The sequence below is a fragment of the Erinaceus europaeus genome, chromosome 17 (assembly GCF_950295315.1).
Source record: "Erinaceus europaeus chromosome 17, mEriEur2.1, whole genome shotgun sequence".
Taxonomy (NCBI): Eukaryota; Metazoa; Chordata; class Mammalia; order Eulipotyphla; family Erinaceidae; genus Erinaceus; species Erinaceus europaeus.
Genome location: NC_080178.1, coordinates 47,551,006 through 47,570,189, shown reverse-complemented (window position 1 = coordinate 47,570,189; position 19,184 = coordinate 47,551,006). Strand labels below are relative to the sequence as shown.

At 42.4% G+C, this 19,184-nt stretch overlaps 1 pseudogene; it reads left to right on the top strand.

The window, feature by feature from the left end:
- Positions 1–17,141, top strand: part of LOC132533744 (polycomb protein EED-like) — a 41,229-nt pseudogene extending 24,088 nt beyond the window's left edge.
- Positions 17,142–19,184: the final 2,043 nt, after the last annotated feature.

The window sequence follows — 19,184 nt, the reverse complement described above, 5'->3', positions numbered from 1 at the left end:
ATGTAAGCGTGGTCCTGGGAGGAGTTCCCAACTCTGGCGAACCTCTGCTTGTCTTAAGATTGTCTTATCTGCTCCCATGTCAGTCAAACACTTAAAAGGAATATTACCAATCTTTAGTGTCATAGTTGGGTGACCCCTTTCTAAAACAGGGGTGGTCCATAAAATCTCAGGCTCCGAATTCGAGCTGTTCTCTTGCTCCAGCCGGTTATTTCTATGCTGGAAGTTCCCACATACCACGGATTCCTCCTTCTGCTCACCCTCTGTTATTGTTACTTGGCATGGTGGGTGTAGCAACGGATTCAGTCCCAAGCTGGGCTTCTGTTTGTGGAAGAAGGGCACAGCACCAAGCGGGCAACCTGCTTCCTTCCCTCTTGGGGGCGTGGCTAAGGGAAGCCCCACACCTAGTTTAAATCCCTGTTTACATTTGGCAGAGGCGTGCCATTCCTATGGAACGTTGAGCAACAATCTCTCCTCCAGTGAAATCCTTTCTGGCATCTGGGACAAGGCATTCGTGGTCTCTGATTCCCTGTCTGGAGGCCGAGTTGCCCTGACTGGAGGCAGGGTTGCCCTGACTGGAGGCAGGGTTGCGGTCTATTTTCTGGACATTGGTTACACCAATGCCCTTGGCGACCGCACTGAAAGCAAGCCCCTTTTTGCTTATGTAAGGTAGCTGCATAGGCTTGTAACATAGGTCCTTGAAAAGAGCTTGATCTGAGATCCTGTGTAGCTAGAATCCAAGTATCTGGGTGTTCGTTTTTAAGAGTGATACAGGCCTGTCGAAATTGCGGAAGCATTCCATCCCAGACTATGGATCGCAGGAGGAGAAAATGAGCGTCAGGATTATAAATCTTCTTTTCCAAACTCGACTGGACCCTGGCAATGAATTTAGCGAGGGATTCATCAGGTTCTTGTTGCAGGGAGAGAATGGGGGCTGAGGCTGCTCCCATGGGTGGTGTTAATCGCTCCCATGCTTTTAATGCACACAGGCGTACCTGACCAAAATACCCCGGTGGAAACTTGGCTTCCGCCTGTTGAATCCCTGTTTCTAATTGGCCTGTTCCAAGCAATGCATCAAAATTCCCCACTGGCTGATTTTGAATATTTTTCCGCGATTGTTGTGAACATTCTTTGCGAAAGAATGCCTCCCATTGCAGGAAGAGGGGACCTGGGAGCGTAGCGCGAGTTACATCCCTCTTATCTTGGGGGGTATTAAGGTTCTGAAGCAGGCCTTGTAAAATGGAACTGGTCAATGGGCCATGAACACTGTCACCCTTGATAGCCTGGCGTAGTTCCTTCAGGTTTGTGGCGGAATATGGATACCAGGCCTGAGGTTTTTGTCTATTGGGGGCAACATTGACCAGAAATGTGTAGACTTGCTCTGATAAGTGTGTAGCAGTAGGAGTAGTCACCAAAGTGGAAGCTTCTGGACAAGTGGCCGAAGAAGTGGTTTTGGAGGCTACAGGAGAATTCGGACATGTGTCTGTCAAAATGGGTGTGTGCTAAGAAGCAGCCGTGGAGGCAGCAGGAGGTTCCAGACACGTGTCTGCCAAAATGGGGGTGCCTGAAGAAGTGGCTGTGGAGTCCAAAGGGGAATTCGGACACTTGTCTGCCAAAATAGGGGCCTCAGGGCAAGATGCCAAAATAGGGGCCTCAGGGCAAGATGCAGAGGAATTAGGGTGGGTCAGGATCACGACAGGCCTTTGCTTCTTCTTGTTTTTAAGGTGCTGCTTAAGTTCTATGATCACTTCCTTTATCTCTTGGACCTCAGCCTCTAGGTCCTTAAGCGTTTTGAGAGGTTGCCCTATATATCCCTTAAAAGCTGCTATGATGATAAACAGGATATAAGGTGCAGCCCCGAGAAAATGTCCCAGATATATAAAAATTGTATACTGGAAAAAGAATGCATAATTTGGAAAAGATTTTCCATGGTGGAGAGATCTCAGGAAAACAATAAGAAAGAAAAAAATCACTGCGCCTTAACACAATATTGCAGATACCCAAAAGGTGTGTACTTAGCTAGGATGTCTTCTTGTAAATCTGCTGCTTACATGTCCCTTTTCGGGCGCCAGATGCTGAGATAGCCTGAGGGTACTTCTTCCTGAGCTAGTGCTCTCTGGGTTGGAGAGAACTCAACTGGAGCCGATCTAGGCTTCTGCGTGGGAGAGGGATCTGGAACTCGTGCCACACTAACTTCGCAGGAGATACACTCTGGAACTCTCGGAGCCAGAAAGCAATTTCCAAGTGTCTTTAGTCAGAAGAGCAGCTGTTTTTATACTCTCCAGGTAGGGTGGAAACAGGATGTGATATAGAGAGGGTGGAGAAAAAAGTGACTTGTGAAAATCAGAGTGTGACAAGGAGGGGGCGGAGCAGGCGAGAGTCCTATCACTGAACCACCAATGCCCTGGAGGGAGTGTGGTGATTTATGTAAATGTAAAAGTGATTTATTTAAATAGACCAAAGCTTTGATTGGGATTAAATCTATCCCTATATAGGCATATGGTTAAGCAGAAGCCAGGGGGAGCTGGCATACTATCCAACATATTTCCTATTTTTGATGGTCTGATTGTTTATAGGAGACCTTTCAGAACTTCTTTTAGGGCAGCCTTGGTGATAGTTGAGTCCTTCAACTGTTGCTTGTCTGAGAAGGTTTTGATGCCTCCATCTAGTGTGAATGACAGTCTAGCATGATATAGTATTCTTGGTTGAAAGCCTTTCTCATTGAGCACTTGATAGATACCTTGCCATTCTCTTGTGTCCTGTAGCGTTTGTATGGAGAAGCCTGCTGCTAATCTTATGGGTTTTCCTTTGTAGGTGACTCTTTGTTTTTCTCTTGCAGGCTTCAGAATCCTTTCTTTATCCTTATTCCTTTCCATTCTAAATATGATATGTCTTGTTGTTTTTAGGTCTGGGTTAATTCTGTTTGGGACCCTCTGGGCTTCTTGAATCTTTATGTCTTTGGTGTTGTCTAGACTAGAGAAGTTTTCAGCTATTATGGCCTGCTTTCTTCCTCTCCTTCTCATTCTTCCTCTGGTATGCCAATAATTCGTATATTGTTTCTTTTGAAGTCATCCCATAGGACTCTGTTGTTGTTTTCAGCATCTATTAATCTCTTTTTGAGATCTCTTACTTCTTTTTTAGTTGTCTCTAATTCATCCTCAATGTTGCTAATTCTGTCTTCAGCCTCATTGATTCTATTCTCTCTGCCCTCTACTGTTTTCTGGAGTTCATCTATTTTGTTGCCCTGTTCTGACACTGTTTTTGCTTGTTCAGCTAATTGCGTTCTTAGCTCAGCGATTTCAGCTTTCAACTCTCTAATAACCATGAGATAATTAGTATTTTCTTCCATAGTGTCATTTGTTGTTCCTGTATTTCTGATTTCAATTTTTTCACACTCTTTACTCACTCCTGTTATTATTTCCTTAGCTAATGTTTGGATGTTGAACTCGTTATTTTGTGCTTCACCCTCTGGAGGACTTTTAGTGGACTCTTGTCCTGGTTCAAATCTCCAATATTTCTTCTTGTTATTTTCACCATTTTATATATTATTTTATGGGTTCCCTTTATCAGTACCTTTCCTATTACTGATCACTATTGCCTGGATTGACTTGTGTCTAAGTAAGTTGATTAAAGGGTTCACAGTGGTAGAAGTTAACAGTTGTTTCATAGTATTTTAATCCCTGAGTTGGAGCTCAGTCATTTAAAAGCCTCTTTTTTTTTGTTCCCTGTAGCCTATGGGAGTGTGAGTGCTTTTAAAATATCAATAGGCTTCAGCTTAATCACTGACTCCTGACCAAGAGACAAATCAGGGTGTGGCAGAGATAATCCAGTGGTTATGCAAAGAGACTTTCACAGCCCCTCAGATATGCCACCGAGGTATAGGTCGTCTCCTGAGTTTCCTGGTTAGATGTCTGTCCCCTGGTGTCCCTCCCTATAGCTGCTCCAGATTCTGAGGGCAGTAGCAATGGAGACTCAGAGTTGCACTTGGTGAGTCTCTGGGGAGTCCTCTCCTCCCTTCAGCTGTCCCCTTGTTGATGGAGCAGACTGGAGGTGGTGTCTCAACTGATAAACTGCTGGACTGTGAGCAGTCACTTAATCTCTCCTTATGCTTCTCTCTCCTATCTGTCACCAGCCACACATGTTTGTACTCACCGGTGATTTAGTGGGTTCCTGTGGTCATTCTAGTCCTCTCTTGTTTTGATCCTGGGTGGTCTCCTTTGGTATCCTAGTTGATCAGGGAGAGGAGAGGAGAGGAGAGAAAGCGATCTGCTGCTGCTCGTAGCTCCACCTCCAGAAGTCTCCCCGGCGATTAGTTTCTTGTCTGATGTATGGCATGTGAAGATCTTCTCCCATTCTGTGAGGGGTCTCTTTGTTTGTTTGATAGTTTCTTTGGATGTGCAGAAGCTTTTCAATTTGATGTAGCAGGAACCTCACATCTCCACTATAGAGCCTATATTTGTTTCTCCCAGTCCTGGAACCTTAGGATAGGGCCCACTTAAATGCATGCCTCTCCCAATCCATATGAAATAATAATGCATCAACCGATTGCAACCTAATCAATGCAACGATTGCCACCCCAACATGCTTCATTCAGACTGTGTCCAGAGACTTCAGGTGTGGAATGACAACCCTTCAGCTTCATTACGAGGGTGAGACCTTTCCTTTCATAGCATTCTCTAACTCCATCCCAGGTGGTTTACTTTCTAACAAAGTCCCAAAACCTAGATATACACCAGGTTCTGTAAGAGAGAGCATATGTTTACACGTGCCCATAAACAAGTGCAAAATAGATACCTGAAAGCAAAAGTACACTAGAGTTTGCACCACCAGGTTTCAGATGCCATCAGGATGCTGGCCAGGCTTCCCTGGACTGAAGACCCCAACAATATGTCCTGGAGCTCCGATTCATCAGAGACCCACCCTGCTAGGGAAAGAGAGAGGCAGACTGGGAGTATGGAACAACCAGTCAATGTCCATGTTCAGCGGGGAAGCAATTACAGAAGCCAGACCATCCACCTTCTGCAACCCACAATGACCCTGGGTCCATGCTCCCAGAGGGATGGAGAATGGGAAAGCTATCAGGGGAGGGGATGGGATGGGATATGGAGATTGGGTGGTGGGAATTGTGTGGAGTTGTACCCCTTCTACCTTATGGTTTTGTTAATTTATCCTTTCTTAAATAAGAACTAAATTTAAAAAAATATTTTTGTAAAATCGTGTTACTCTAGCTTATTTTCACTGAGATGAAAAGAACTGTTGAAAGTAATAAAAGTATGCCTTACCTGTTTGTAAAGATCTTTATTTTTGTAGTCCTTGCTCCTGGAAAAAGAAATGCAATGTAGTTAAATATAATCTCCAGAGTGGGACATTAATTTTGGTTCTGCCAGTCCAAATAAAGGTTGGATCATTTACTTCTAAAAACAAAACAAAAGAAAACAAAAAACAAATGAGATTTTGCTGTTGCCATGTGCTGACCTTGGATAAGTATCTTAGAATTTGTTCCAGTTTCCTTATGTATGGAACAGGGATAATAAGCTTCATAGGGTTATTGTACCAATCCAGTCAGTTCACACATGTAAAGTAATTGGAACACAGCCTACACTAAACCGTAAATACATTTTTTAAGTTTATTTAAAAAAATAGGCTTTAAAAGTTTGTCAGCAGGGCTGCAATACTCTGACCTGACTTTCAAATAGACTCATCACCAAAGCTTCCTCCAGTGCAGAGGGAGCTAGGCTTGAACCTAGGTTCCAGGCATGTCAGAGCATCCCAGTAATGATCTATTTTTATTTGTTTGTTTATTTATTTTTTATTTATTTTAACCAGAGAACTGATCAGCTCTGGATTTTGGTAGTGTGGGGGATTGAACCTGGGACTTTGGAGCCTGAGGCATAACCATTATGGTCTTTGAATAACCATTATGCTATCTCCCCCCACCCACACCACACTATTAAAGTGAGCTATTTTGATGGTCTGAAAATTTTATTTTGTTTTCTCATATATATATAATTTTAAATATATATGCACATATATGTGTGTGCATACATATATACAAACATGTATATGTATGTATATATGTATATACATATATATATACATATTCTTTATTAGTGTGCCCTGAGGAATAAACTTTGTGCTGTGAGCATACTGAGCAAACTCCAAAGCCCATTTTTTCTTTCCATTTATCTAGAGAGACACCTAGCACCATGCCACCATTCCTGGAGCTCTCCCCCCACTCCTCCCACTCTCCATGTGCTCTCTGGTACTCCTGTTTCATACCTGGTTTGAACCCAGGAACTCACACTCAATAAGCTCATCTATTTCATGAGCTATCTCCTGACTACAGTTGGATACAGAATAATTATTAACCTGTTTTTCAATATGTAAAATATTGCCATAGGACTTTCAGTGGGCATATTTTCCCCTTTTGTTGCCCTTTTTTGTTTTTATTGTTATAGTTATTCTTCTTCTCATCGTTATTGGATAGGACACAGAGAAATGGAGAGAGGAGGGGAAGACAGAGTGGGAGAGAGAACAAGGCACCTGCAGACCTGCTTCAGTGCCTGTGAAGCATCTTCCATGAAGGTGGAGAGCTGGGGGCTCAAACCAGGATCCTTATGCTGGTCCTTGTGCTTTGCGCTACATGTGCTTAACCTGCTGCGCTACCCCCAAAATCCCTGTATTTTTCTCTCATTAAAATAAAATAAAATGTTTTAAAATTGAAGTGATATTATGAACATTACCCATTACCTAACATTTCAAAAACTTTTCTCCATCATCTTAGTTCAGGAGAAAGCTAAACTCTCAGCCATGCAAGTTAGACTGTGACTGTGGTATGCAATATATCAGCAATTTAAGTATATGGTACAAAACTTTTTTTTTTTTTGTGAGAAGGATAGCAGGGAGAGAGAGAGAACCAGCTATCACTCTGGTACATGTGCTGCCAGGGATCACACTACTCAAGGCCTAATGTTTGAGAGCCCAACAGTTTATTCGTTGTGCCACATCCCAGAACTGGCACAGAACATTTTGACAAATAACAAGTTATGATTACTTACAAGATAAATAATTATTTAAAATAATAATTACAGGGGCTTGGCTGTGGTGCACATGGTTGAATGCACATGTGCAAGGACCCACATTCAAGCCTCTGCTCCCCACCTGCAGGGGGAAAGTTCACAAGTGGTAAAGCTGTTCTGCAGTTGTCTCCTCTTCTCTCCCTCTTCCCTCTCCACTTCTCTTAGTCTCTATTCAATAATGATAAATAAAGTATTTTTAATATGAGGTATAGGGTGGGGGTAAATAGCATAATGGTTATGCAAAGAGACTCTCATGCCTGAGGCTCCAGAGTCCAGGGTTCAGCTCCCACACTACCACAAGCCAGAGCTGAGCAGTGCTCTGGTTAAAAGAAAAAATAAAGACTTATAATTTACAGATATGGTAATTGAGTGATGGAGAGATAGCTTGATAGTTATGCAGAGCTTCTCATCCAGCTTCACCTCCCCACACCACTACAAGCCGGAGCTGAGCAGTACCCTGGTTAAATGAAAATGTAAAAAGTGAAAGATGGCAAATGAGCAGCAGAGAAAGGAAGAAAAAGTTTTCTTAGATTTTTAAGTTGAGTTAGAATCTGTGACTTCCTCAGAGGCAACCCATGTCATAGGATAACATCTGTGCAAATCATATATCTAATGTGGGTTTAATATTCAAAATGATAACTTAAAGGAACCCCTGCAACTCAAAGTGCCAAATACCAAATAACCCAAGTTTGTAAACAGGCAAAACCACTGAACAGATATTCCTCCAAAGAAGATCTACAACAGATACTTTTTGTGTGTGGGAAAAGTTGAGTACTCACCAGAGAAATGCAAGCCAAAACTTCTGTACCTGCTAGGGTGGATATTATTCAAACAGGGAGGAGAAAAAATCAGAGCCCTGGGTGGGTAGGTAAAGTGGTGAGGTCCCTGTGGAAAACAGACTAAATGTTGCTCTCAAAATGAAAATTAGAACTACTTCCAAATGTAGGCCCTTGAAGAGGTCTTTGCACACCCTTATTCGCTGCATAGTTAGTATGCACTAGTCTTGAAAATGATAAAATGTAGGTATCCCCATGCTAACAGAGCTGCCAAGGCCCAGACCCCTAGACTGGAACCCAAAGCCCAGATCTGAAAATTCTTCACTGGTGTGTCTAGTGCAGACTGCCTTTGGACTGGTGCTCCTTCACTCCAGTTAACACAAGTCTGTGGTTTCTACCTAGTGCACATCCTATAATAGAAAAACAAAGGACAACAGCCCAGTAAATGCTCATTCTAAGTCTTGATAAGGCCTCCCTGAAAAATGAACGGAGAGAAATTGAGAGGAGAGGGAGAGATAGAGAAGGAGAGAGGAAGAGAGATACCTGCAGCACTGTGCCACAGCTTTTGAAGTTCCCCCCTGCAGGTGAGTACCAGGGGCTTGAACCAGGTCCCTGTGCCTCTTTCTCTCTCCCTCAGTATCCCCCCACTCCCTCTCAATTTTTCTTTCTGTCATATCAAATAAAACAAGAAAATTAGAAAAGAAAAAATAGCCACCCAGCACGGTGGATTCATAGTGCCAGTACTGAGATCCAGCAATAAACCTGGTGGCTTTAAAAAAAAGAGAAAAAGCCCAAGGGGCCAGGGAGTGGTGCACCCGGTGAAACACACACATTACTGTGTACAAGGACCCATGTTCTTGCCCTGGGTCCACACATGCATGGGGAAAGCTTCACAAGTAGTGAAGCAGGACTGAAGGTGTCTATCTCTATTGATAAAAATTAAAGGATAAGGTAAAAGGACTTAGAAATGTGTATGCTCAACTGATTTCACGACCAATCAACCCCAATATAAACTTTAAATGTAAGTCATAAACATATAGTGTATCTTTTAAACAAATGCCCTCTAAGCCTCCCATACTGGCACCAGAATTTTCAAGCTTTTTCCTCTTTTCAATGGTCATTATATACAGTAAGCCATACGCCATTATGAAAAAGAAGAAACCAGAAAAAGGAAAAGAAAAGAGAGATGTGTTGATCTACAGATGTCAAGAACCTGGACCAGGCAGTGGTGAAGTTGGTAGGGCAGAAATGACAATACACAAAGACTCAGTTCAATCCCTCGGTCCATGACCTCTGCCCCCACTTGCAGGGGGAAAACATCAAAAAAGGTGAAGCAGAGGGAGCCACGCTGTAGCGCAGCGGGTTAAGCGCAGGTGGTGCTAAGCACAAGGATCAGCATGAGGATCCCGGTTTGAGCCCCCGGCTACCCACCTGCAGGGGAGTCGCTTCACAGGCGGTGAAGCAGATCTGCAGGTATATGTCTTTCTCTCCTCCTCTCTGTCTTCCCCTCCTCTCTCCATTTCTCTCTGTCCTATCCAACAACGATGACATCAACTACAACAACAATAACTACAACAACAATAAAAAGACAACAAGGGCAACAAAAGGGAATATAAATAAATAAAATTATAAAAAATACATTTTAAAAAAAGGTGAAGCAGTGCTGCATGTGTCTCTTTCTCTCTGCATCTCTATCTTCTCTCAAGTTCTTTATGCCATGAATCAATATTTTTTTTGAATGTCACGAATGTGTTCTATAAACAAAGGCAAGTAGCAGAGTGCTGAGCTGTGGGCTCTGTCACAGTCACCTTCATTGGTAACATTTTGTAGGATCTTCACATCAAGATGTATTTGGAGACAACTCTATGAACGTGAATGAAAATGAGTAAATAAACTGTACTGCATCAAGCTAAAAGGCTTCTACACTTTGAAAAAAGCTATCCAATAATAACCAGATGACAACAGTAACTGGGAGAAGATATTTGCATTTCCTACTTGTAGAAGTGACTGATACTAAATATCTATAGGGAACTGGTACAAATTACAAGGGGAAAAAAAGCAATAAATATATGGTCCAACCCTTGGAATATACCTAATATAGACTTTCCTAGTTTCTTTCCATATGAGGAGCCCTGGTTTTATCTGTTCTGTGGTTTTTTTTAGAGCATTTTATTTATTTATGAGAAAGATAGGAGGAGAGAGAAAGAACCAGACATCACTCTGGCACATGTGCTGCCGGGGATCGAACTTGGGACCCCATGCTTGCGAGTGCAAAGCTTATCTCTGCCTCACCTTCCAGACTACTGTCTGTTCTATTCTTACTTTTACGTTCCTGTTTATTAAAATATTTGTCCTGCTTGATATCTTGCTGCCACCAAGTTGCAGATGCTACCATGATGCCATCCTGATTTCCATAGGCAGACAGAATCACTAATGTGTCCTGAAACCTCACCTCCTTACTCCATTAGGTAAAGATAGGAATATCCTGGGGTTATAGATCGACCTGCCTAGGATCATGTTCAGAGGAGAAGCAATTACAGAAGCCAGACCTTCTCCCTTGTGCAGCCTGTAAAGAATTTTTGTCCATACTCCCGGAGAGATAAAGAATAGGGAACTTTCCAACAGTGGGAATGGGTTGTGGAACTCTGGTGGTGGCAAGTATGGAGTTGCCCCCCTATTAGCCTAAATCACTAACAAAACTTTAGTGATGGCACAGTGGGTTAAGTGCACATGACAGGAAGCACAAGGACTGGCTCAGGCATCCCAATTAGAGCCCCTGGCTCCCTACCTTCAAGGGAGTTGCTTTAAGGGAGCTGAAGCATGTCTGCAGGTGTCTGTTTTTCCCTCCCTTCCCCTGTCTTCCCTTCCATTATCCATTTCTCCTTGTTCTATCCATCAACAACTACATCAATAACAACAACAATAACCCCAACAATGACAAAACAACAAGGGCAACAAAAGGGGAAAAATTAGCCTCTAGGAGTAGTAGATTCATGGTGCACGTACTGAGCCCCAGCAATAACTCTAGAGGCAAAAAACAAACAAGAAATGTGGCCAAATAACTGAACAGTTGTTGAAAGAAGAGATACACATGGCCTACAGACACCTGAAGAAATACTTAACATTAGAGAAGTGCAAATTGAAACTGTACTGAGATTCCACTTACCTTACCATTGAGATTCAATTACCTTATGACTCAGCAATAAGTAAAGAGATGAAAGACAATTACCAGATAGTTTCACTCCTGTGGAATCTAGAGTACTGATACTCATGAATAAGATTTTTAAAAAAAGGAAAAGAGAAAAAAAAAAACCCATACTGTGTGAGTACAGTGACGATTGGGACACAGAACTTTGGTGGTGGGTGTGGTGTAGAACTATATCCTCTAATTTCCTGTGACCCAGTATTGATCACACACAAACTAAAATCTACACTGAGATTTCACATTAAACCTGGAGAATGACCTACATCAACAAAACAGGAAATGACAAATGTTGGGTAAAGTTGTGGAGACAAAGAGACTCTATTACACTGATTGTGGGAATGTAAACTCTGCAGCACCTTTGGAAGACTGGAGGATCCTTTAATAAAAATGAAATTACCTGATGATCCAGTGTAGGAGTAAATGTATATATCTTAAGTGTAGGGGAATTGTGAGGATTTGGTTGAGCATGGTGTAGGACCTCCTATTGAAAAATGGTGCCTGGATGGCACGACCTTCCTATTAGTCTCTCTCTACCTGAGATTGAGCATGGAGGAAAACGACCACCAGGAAATGTCCCCTCTGTCAGTCGCTCTGCCTCACAAAGACTCTCCACGTAGCCCATTTCCTTGTTTCCAAACCAAGTGGTTTGTTTACTCAGAGGTAAATGGAAGTTCATTTTCCTTGATCACATATCCCATATATTATTGTTCAGCTCCATCAAACAATAACTAGGATCATTTTCCTTACTCCTCCACTCCCTTTAAACTTACATGATCTATCTTCTCTTTGCCCTTAATACCCCTCTCTGTCTGCTAGTTATTGATAACCTTAATTTCCTCATTCCTTTGATCAATTAAACTCCTTGCTCAACATTTTCTAGGAATGCTCTGATCTTTTCCCAACCCATTACCTCTCTTTGCCCCTATTCTCCCAAACTATATATGGAATAGATAACTTACTTCCTCCTACGACCCCTTATAAACCCTGCTTTGCTGTTGAATAAACGGATTGTTATCAGACACGAGTCCCGGGTCATCTCTTGTCACGGCACTAGCACCGGACGCCGAGTTAGTCCTGTAGGCTCACTCCTGCTGCCATGGAAGATTCTCCTAGAACCCTGCATCTGGTGTACAGAAGGACAGGTAAGCCAGGAGTCTATGCCCGAGAAGAGGCCTCCCCACAAGAAGTACAGCATCTTAGCATGCCAGGTTTGTAGCTGCCTCAGGTTTGCACATCCCATGGCCTAACTGCTCTGCAGGGCTGATGACGTCTAACTTTTCAAACGCTAATTGGTGTCTATGGATGCCACAGCTCCAGTGCCCAAACCCTAACCAAATCTTCATCTCACAACACCCTCATTGGTCACATTATATAACTGACCCTTCTTCACTTGAATCAAATCCTTTGTGTTTTGTCCACCCAAAGGTAGTAAGGGGCTGGCAGATGGCTTCTTCTGAGTGCACACATTACCATGCATGAGGACTCGTGTTCAAGTCCTAGGTCCCACATGGGACCATCTACAGGACCCAGGGAAGCTTTATCAGTGGTAGACAGTGCTATAGTATCTTTCTTTTTCTCCTTGTCTCCATAAAATAAATAAAATAATTAAAAATAATTATAAGGAGAATAATAATAATGGCTTCTGTAAATGGTGGAGTCTTCAGGTACTGTGCCTTGGTTATAACCCTGATGGCAAAAAGGAAAATAAAAAAGTCATAATCAGTTTTCACTATAGCAATACTTAGAATACTTAATCTTTCAGGTGTTTGATGCCACTTCATCTCTCTTAGAAATTCCTCTGAGTGTCACTGTCATATAAAGTATTTGTGCCATGCCAATGAAATGCAAAGTCCATTTTAATGCAATGCTAAAGAATTGAAGAATTTGTCTGTGAGTGTTAAGTGTTAACCCTCTTATCCCAGGGTTTTCAGGAACCACTACACCTTTTAAATGAAGCCTGAAGTGACTGGCTTAGCATTCCGGTGGGTCATCTCAGCTAGAAGTAATTTCCCTCCACATCTTCCTGGCACACCATCTTCCCACCTTTCAGAAGCTCCTTCATTTAGCTTGCAGCTGATACACTGAGTCTTTGTATCAGTTCAAGTCTCAGGAGAGCTGAACAAGAATCATTTAAGGGGGCTTCACAGTGCATAAGGTGGCACTGTGCTCTAACTCTGGACTTAAGAAATTTGCTTTCTGGGGGGCTGGGCTGTGGAGCACCTGGTTCAGCATGCATAGTACCATGTGCTAGAACTCCAGTTCAATCCCCCAGTCCTCACATGCAGCAGGGAAGCTTGAGGAGTAGTAAAGCAGTATCTCAGGTCTCTCTTCTCTCTCTCTCTCTCCCTCTCTCCCTTCTTCCCTCCCTCTCTATATTCTGTCTTTAACCAATCATAACAAATGTAATATAAAAGAAAAAATAAATAAGTTTGATTCCTGACTTTAAAATGCCAGAACTCTGGTTCTGTCTCTGTCTTCCTTTTCAGAAAATAAATTTTTATGGTCCTGAAGACAGGCAATGGTTAAAACATTATACTCCAAAGCATGAGATTCTGAGTTCAGTGTCCAGCTTCGCTTGTGCCAGAGGAACACTCTGATTATTTCCCTTTCTCTCATTTGTGTAAGTTTTTTTTTTTCTTTTTGGCCTCCATGGTTGTCCCAGGGGCCCGTGCCTGATCAATGAATCCACTGCTCCTGGGGGCCATTTTTCCCATTTTGTTGCCCTTGTTGTTATTGCTGTTGGATAGGATAGAGATAAATCAGCGGAGAGGAAGATGGAGAGGAGAGAGAGAGAGAGAGAGAGAGAGAGAGAGACCTTCAGATCTGCTTCACCACATGTGAAATAACCCCCTCCTTCAGGTGGTGAGCCAGGGACTTAAACTGGGATCCTTAATGCTGGTCCCTGTGCTTCACACCATGTGCACCTAACCCACTGCACTACCACCCAGGACTCCCGTAATTGTTTTTAAAAAGTAGGAAGGTGGGTGGTGAAATAGTTCTCAATTGGGGGGGGAGGCGGAAGTGGTGGTGCACCTGGCCTAGTATGCACTGTTGGTATGTTTCATCTTGGATTGGTCTCCTTCCCCACACCAGGAGAATTGGTTTGGCCCTTGCTAGTTTTGTGGGCCCTTTCTCCCCGCCCCCTATGCTATGTAGTTCCCGAGTTCTGGCAGAACCGCTGGGGGAGAAGGATGCAGGACAGATCTGAGTGGTGATTAGTTTAAGGGTCTCTCTCTGCCACCAGAGCAGAAAGACAGGAGAGCACATGTTTGCCCGCTCGTGAATAAAGCTTCTCTGCCCAGCCGTGTGTCTCTGGTCATCTCTGTCTACCACCGTGAAGCTAGCCCAGCCTGCTGGAGCCCTGAACGTTAAGGGCACGCACATTACAGTGTAAAAAAAATTAAGCACCCCAGTTTCCACATGTTCCGACAGGTGCCTCTGTCTCTATTCCTCTCTATCTCTATCCAATAAAACAAGTTATTTTTATTTATTTATTTATTTATTTTTTCAAAAATAGCTCACGGTAGTCTGCTGCTTTGCCAAGTGTGCACCCATGTTCAAACCTGGCCCCCACTGATTTGAAGGAAGATTTGGTGCTGTGGTGTGTCTGTCTGTCTCTCTCTCCCTCTCCCTCTGCCTCTATTTAAAAAAAAAAAAAACTGGCTCTCATGCAATGATTTTACCACCCCAGACCACTTTACACACACACACACACACACACACACACACACACACACACACACACACACACACACACACGATTTTATTTGGGCACATACACATAGCCATTCATTTTCTCTTGATTGGTGACTGGTATCCTACCAATTAAGCAACAAGTGTGAATCATAGGGCCAAGCGGTGCACCTGGATAAGAGCATACAGTACAGTGCACAAGGACCTGGGTTCAACCCCCTGGTTCCCCTGAAGGGGGAATGCTTCACGAGGGCAGCAGTTTTCTCTCTGTCTCTCCTTTCTACCCCTGTATCACCTCTCAATTTCTGCTGTCATCAAATAGAAGTCATGTTCTTATAATTTGCATTTACTCTTAATGAGGACAGAAGAGATTCCATCCCTAATAGAGTTAGTAATTTAGAATAAAGAACATTCATCATTGTATTTTAATATAGAAAGTCATAACATATTTTGGAAACTCAAAACTCATAACATTTTTTGGAACATTCAAAACAAATGAATTTAACAATGGTTCAATTCATTGCTTAGCTTTTGTTGTTGGTGGTGTTTTTGTTCTTACTGTTATTGTTTTACAAAGTGATTCAAAACATACTGGTTTTATTGACAATGTTGTACTTTATTTACTAGGTAAAACAAAGCAAGAAGTTTCTGGGTTTTGAAAAGTATGTCTCATTTTGAAGTCCTACAAATATACCACCATTGATTTAGTCTTGATAACTCGTCTCTAAGATGTTATCTATTTTTAATTATCAATGAGTTGAAAGAGTGAGAAAGGAAAACCAATTCACCAAATATGTTTCTCAACATATATATTCTTTTTTTAAAAATTTCCCCCCTTGTTTTATCGTCATTGTGGCTATTATTATTGTTATTGATATCATTGTTGTTGGATAGGACAGAGAGATATGGAGAGAGGAGGGAAAGACAGAGGGGGAGAGAAAGATGTTTGACACCTGCAGACCTGCTTCACCGCCTGTGAAGCAACTCCCCTACAGGTGGGAGCCAGTGGCTCAAACCGGGATCCTTACCCTAGTCTTTGTGCTTTGCGCCATGTGCACTTAACCCGCTGAGCTACTGCCCGACTCTCAACATATATATTCTTATCACCTGATCAGCTGAAACAAATGCAGTTGAAACAAATTTAGAATAGATCTTTTTGCTTTTTTTGTTTTCTTTATGTATTTATTTAACCAGAGCCCTGCTCAGCTCTAGTTTATGGTGGTATGGGGGACTGAACCTGGGACTTTGAAGACTCAGGCATGAGAGTCTCTTTGCATAACCATTATGCTTAGAATAGATCTTTACTAGAAGACCAGACCATGAAGGACACCAAAGGAAAGGGTAGTTATAAGAGCTACTTCCTGATAGGTAGTTTGAAAGCAAGTTCTACCCCATACATGAAATAGTTTAATTAAATGTATTTCTATGAACTATATATACTAATTTAATATGCAAGGATTAATATAATGCAGAAGTTCATAAAGCTATATTATTTGATGTTCATTAATAAATACATGCTACAGAAAACATATTTATTGATCCTGGAAATATTTTAACATGAAAGAATGACAAGACATTTACATTAAAATAGCTAATATTGAAGAGAATTTTTACTTATTTATTTTTCACTAGAGTGCTGCTCAGGTCTGGTTTAAGGTGGTGTGGAGAATGAACCTGGGACTTTGGAGGCTCAGGTTTGAGAGTCTCTTTGCATAACCATTATGCTATTTACCCCACCCAAGATATTTTTTTTTAAAAGAAAGCTTTACATTCTCCTGCAGGTAAGGACTGGGGGCTTGAACTTTGGTTCTTGTGCATATCAATGTGTGCATTCTACTGTATGTGCCAATGCCTTTCTCTCACATTCCCCACCTTTTTTTTAAAGATTTATTTATTAATGAGAGAGAAAGGTCACTGTTCTGGGTCATTGACTTCAGGACCTCATGTTTGCAGGCCCTGTGCTCCCCTGCTTTACCCACCACTCCTTGAGATATTAAGTGCTCCCGTTTTTTCCTACATTATAGTATTTTTTCTTCAATAAATATGTGTTAAATGGGGAATAAATGAATTTTATACCTCTTGCATGGAGGGTTCTCTCTCTGTCCCACCATCTCACCTCATGTCTCTTAGCAGCCAGCCAAGTGCCTGGCAAAAGCTAATATATGCTCAGTAGACATGGGTTAACTTTCTGGCAGGTTTTGAATAATACAAAAGTGAGGGAATTGTAAATGTCTTCTCTTTCAGATACATCCCCAGGCTGTCCTTATTCAGAGTGTGAGTCTTTGGGTTGTGTGGCTGCTGAGGGGTCTGAATGAAAAAGTGACTGTCATGTGGGTTTTGCAAGGCACATCAGAGCTTGCAGAAAAGCATATGTGCATTGAGACAGCTTAGAAAACTCTGACCCAGTTCATTTCTGTCTGTGTTTGCTTAATTCCCTATACTCTCCCTGCACTTCACTCTGTGTGTTTCTTACCTTGGCCAACACTTGGACCACTTGAAAAGTAATCCATACTCTTGGTGATCAGTAAATAAGAGAGAAAAATGAGCAAAATAGTTCCCTGAACTCTTCCTCCCCCTTCACATACAATGTCACATGGTCCCCAAACAACCACAGTCAACACTTTTGTGTATCTGTCCTCAAAGACTGATACAAGTTTGGATAATATACTTGTGTCAGGGACCAAACCTAGCAGTTATCTTTGTACCACCTGGCATATAAGTTTGGCACTTTTCCCACTGAACTTTTCTCCTGTTTTTTTTCAGAGCAGATTGTTGGCAGGGGAATAGCCAGGGTGCCCTCGCTTTGCTGTGCACTGAAGGCTGTGTGGTCTACACTCTGAGTAGAGTCCAGCTAGTCCCTAGTCTCTGTTGGGGAGCAGGATGGAGCAGCTGTTTCTTTTCTTTTCTTTTCTCCAGGGTTATTTCCAGGGCTCAGTGCCTGCAGTTCGAATCCTCTGTTCCTGGAGGCTATTTTTCCCATTTTGTTGCCCTTGTTGTTGGGCTTATTATAGTTGTTTTTGTTGCCATAGCTGTTGTTGTTGTTGGATAGGACAGAGAAAAATGGAGGGAGGAGAGGAATACAGAGAGTAGGACAGAAAGATAGACACCTGGAGACCTGCTTCACCACTTGTGAAGCGACCTCCCACAGGTGGGGAGCTGGACTCGAACCGGGATCCTTACTCTGGCCCTTGAGTTTTGTGTCCTGTGTGCTTAAACCGCAGCTCTACTGCCCAGCTCCCTGGAGCAGCTGTTTCTATCACTGATGAATTTCTAATTCTTGCTTTAGGCTAGGTTTACTTGACTGTGTTTAATGTGTGAGAATTCACAGCTAGCAGTGAAGAGTGTAAAAAAGCAACAGTGCAGGATGGTGGGGCTGGTAAGGGAATGGAGGGCCAACTGGATAAAGAAGTTGCAAATGTGATGAGACAAATACTGCTTTGTAATTTAAAAACAAAGACCATTGGAGGTGATGATGCTGAGTGAAATAAGGGAGTGAAAGGCAGCTGCCATTTGGTTTTGTTCATGTGTGGAATATAGAGGGTTGAAACACAAACTATGGAAAGGAGTGGGGGGAGGGAGGGAAGGAAAAGGGAAAAGAGGAGGAGAAAATATGAATAATGAAGGAGAATGAAGAAAGGAGGAGAGAGATGAACAGGGTGGGTGGGAAGAGGAGCCAAATTGTCTCTAAGACTTTGTGAGGTGGGTCAGGTGGTAGCGCCCCAGCGCACATGGCGAGAAACACAAGGACCAGTGTAAGGATCCTGGTTTTAACCCCGGGCTAGTCACCTACAGGGGGTTGCTTGACAAGTGGTGAAGCATGTCAGCAGATGTCTATCTTTCTCTCCCTCTGTCTGTCTTCCCTTACTCTCTCCATTTCTCTCTAACCTATCCAACAACAATGTCAATAACAACAATAACATCAACAATATTAAAACAACAAGGGCAACAAAAAGGAGGGAAAAAAAACACAAAAAACCTCCAGGACTGGTAGATTCCTGGTGGAGGCACTGAGCCCCAGCATAACCCCAGAAGAAAAAAGGAAAAAAACAAATAAACTTTGTGAGAACTATGGTTATTTTGGTGTGGGGGTAGGGTGTCACATAACTCTGGTGATGGGTGAAATGTGCAGCTATACCCTTGTAATCTTAACATCTTGTCAGCCACTATCAGATCACTGATAATTATAGTAGTGAAAAAAGTTCATCCAGCTGTAAACTCATTTTTTAATTTAAGAGAAGAACATTAAAAAAAAAAGTCAACCTAAACTGGAGTTGGTGTATTGCACCAAAGTCAAAGATTCTGGGGTGGGTGGGTGGTAGAGTACAGGTCCTGGAAAAGAATGACAAGAGGACCTAGTGCGGGTTGTATTGTTATGTGCAAAACTGAGAAATGTTATGCATGTACAAACTATTGTATTTACTGTGGAATGTAAAA